Raw genomic sequence first — 3,197 nt, 5'->3', positions numbered from 1 at the left:
CCACCAAACCCCACATCCCTATAGGTACCACCCAGTTAGTCCATATAAACTGAAATGGACTTATTAGGATACAGCTTTCATAATATAATCATTTCACCTCTTGAATTAATGCAGGAGATTTGGGGGAACACCTTATATCCAAACTATAACACATGGATTACTAGAAACCCCCCGGTTGTTACGGAAGTCAGTTCCTGTGCTGACATGTTGGAGCATTGGGCCTACATTATAGTTTTAGAAGTTGCAGGGGTTCTGATCTAATTCCTAGCTCTTTGATACACTGTGAGATGACTTTTGTGCAGGATGAGAGATAGAAGTTAAGTTCCATTCTATTACACATATATTCCCTTCCAGTTTTTCCAGCACTGTTTATTAAAAGGCTATCTTTTTTTGACTTGTGTTTTGGGTACCTTTGTCAAGTGTCAGATAACTGTATTTATGAGGGTTTGTCTCTTTTATTCTATTCCATTGGTCTTCATGCCTGTTTTCGTGCCAGTACCATGCTTCTTTTGTTACTATAGATCTGTAGTAAAATTATTATTATTATTTTTTAGGATACAAGGAAAACAGTACTCCCATACATTCTTTGTGGAACTGCAGATTAGTGTAACCACTCTGCAAAGCATTATGGAGAGTCCTCAAAACCTAGGAATGGAACCATAATATGACCCATCTATCCCACTCCTTGGTATGTATCCAAATGATTTTAAATAAGCATACTACAGAAATGCAGCCACATCAATGATTATAGCATAAAGAAAAATGGCATTATGGTATTTGCTGGTAAATAGATGGAACAGAAGACTATCATGCTAAGTGAAATAAGCCAGTCTCAAAAATTCAAAGTCCAAATGCGTTCTGTAATATGCAGAAGCCAATCCAAAATAAAGAGGGAGCCAGGCATGGTGGCACATGCCTAGAATTCCAGCAACTCAGGTCACTGAGGCAGAGGATCACATATTTAATGCCAGCCTCAGCAACATAACAAGACTGAGAGCAATCTAGTGAGACTCTGTCTCAAAATAAATAGAAAATAAAGGGCCAGGGTTATCACTCAGTGGTTATGCACTTCTTAGGTTCAACCCCTGGTACAAAACCAAACCAAACCAAACAGAAATAAAATAAGCGGGTATAAAAATAGAATAAAGGTCAATGAATTAGACAAAGGTAAATGAAGGAAAAAGGAAGAAGGGATGGGATAGGGAAAGAAAGTGAAATGAATTTGACTTAACGTTCCTGTGTACAGACTTGAATATACCACAGAGAATCTCACCATCATGTACATCCACAAGATACTAATTTTAAAAAGCTATAAATAAATAACAGAAAGACCAGTAGAGTATAGGGAAGGAAACAGGGAGAATGAGAGAGAAAGAAGAAGTACTGGGGACTTAATTAGAACAAATTATATTCCATACTTTTATAGTTATGTCAAGATGAATCTTAATGTTTCGTAGAACTAAAAAGAACCAATTAAAAAAAATCCTCCCAGGCTGGTTAAATTAAAATAAAACTATATCTACTTAAAAAATCGTAAAGATGAAAAAGGGGTAAGTGTAGAAAAAAAAAAGAAAATATTACAAAGATAGATTACCTTTAAAAGATCAGGAATTAGACTGTCAATTTTTCTTCAAAATAAAATAATGTAAGGCTGAAAATGGCACATGAAATTCCCAGATGGAAGGTCAGAAATGCTGGAACTAATTAAAAGAAATGAAAGTGGAAAACACAACAGTAATCAGTATACTAGCAAGTGAACATTAGAATTACAACCTATATAGATACATTCGTTAGCTTACTCCTTTCTGCCCGTGGATGCTGCTGAGAAAGCATTGGTCAAGTCTCTCTTCCTGCTGCCATCAAGTGTAAATCAGAGTCCCCTAAGGAGCTCAAACAGCTGAGGGAGCTATTCATCATCAGAGGGCTGAGCTTTGAAACAACTAATGAGAGTCTGAGAAGCCATTTGTAGCAATGAGGAATGAACACTCATGGACTGTGTGATTGTGAGCGATCCAAACACCAAAAGTTCCAGGGGATTTGGGTTTGTCACTTATTCATTGTGGAGGAAGTGGATGCAGCCATGAATGCAAGACCACACAAGGTGGATGAGAGAGTTGTGGAACCAAAGAGAGCTGTCTCAAAGAAAATTTCAAAAACCAGGGGTCCACTTAACTGTGAAAAAGATCTTTGTTGGTGCCATTAAAGAAGATACTGAAGAACATCACCTATAAGATTATTTTGAACAATATGGGAAAATTGAAGTTATTGAAATCATGACTGATGGAAGCAGTGGAAAGAAAAGGGGCTTTATTTTTGTAACTTTTGATGACCATGACTCTGTGGATAAGATTGTCATTCAGATAAACCAGACTGTGAATGGCCACAACTGTGAAGTGAGGAAAGCCCTGTCAAAGCAATGTCTAGTGCTTCATTTCGCCAACATGGTCAAGGTGGTTCTGGATACTTTGTTGGTGGTCATGGAGGTGGTTTTGATGGAAATGGCAAATTTGGTCATTGGGGAAACTTCAGTGGTTGTGGTACCTCTGATGGAAGCTGTGGTGGTGGTGGATATGGTGGCATTAGAGATGGCTACAGTGGATTTGATAATGATGGAAGCAATTTTGGAGGTGGTGGAAGCTACAAAGATTTGGAAATTACAACTATCAGTCATCAAATTTTGGACCCATGAAGGGTGGAAACTTTGGAGGCAGAAGCTTTGGACCTCATGATGGTGGAGGCCAATACTTTGCCAAACCACAAAACCAAAGTGCTATGGTGGTTCCAAAAGCAGCAGTAGCTATGGCAGTGGTAGAAGGTTTTAGTACTGCCAGGAAACTAAGCTTAGCAGGAGAGGAGAGCCAAAGAAGTGACAGGGAAGCTACAGGTTACAACAAATTTGTGAACTCAGCCAAGCATAGGGGTGGCAAAGCCTCACTGCTACAAAGAAGTCATGATTTAGACAATACTCACATGTATGGGGAAAAAAAAAAACTTGAGGACTGTATTTGTGACTATTTGTATAACAGGTTATTTTAGTTTCTGTTCTGTGGAAAGTGTAAAACATTCCAACAGAGGGTTTTAATGTAGACTTTTTTATTTTTTTGCTGTTGATTGCTAAATGTAATAGTCTGATCATGATACTGAATAAATGTGTCTTTTTAAAAATTTGCTGTGTAAAGTTAGTCTTCTCTGAAGCC

The 3,197-nt window shown here is 37.9% G+C and overlaps 1 pseudogene; it reads left to right on the top strand.

Annotated features, from left to right (window-relative positions):
* The first annotated feature begins 2,273 nt into the window (after nucleotides 1-2,273).
* On the top strand, nucleotides 2,274-2,822 carry LOC106145269 (heterogeneous nuclear ribonucleoprotein A1-like; annotated as a pseudogene).
* Nucleotides 2,823-3,197: the final 375 nt, after the last annotated feature.

The sequence above is a fragment of the Ictidomys tridecemlineatus genome, chromosome 2, assembly GCF_052094955.1.
Source record: "Ictidomys tridecemlineatus isolate mIctTri1 chromosome 2, mIctTri1.hap1, whole genome shotgun sequence".
Taxonomy (NCBI): domain Eukaryota; kingdom Metazoa; phylum Chordata; class Mammalia; order Rodentia; family Sciuridae; genus Ictidomys; species Ictidomys tridecemlineatus.
This window is presented reverse-complemented; position numbering and strand designations above follow the sequence as displayed.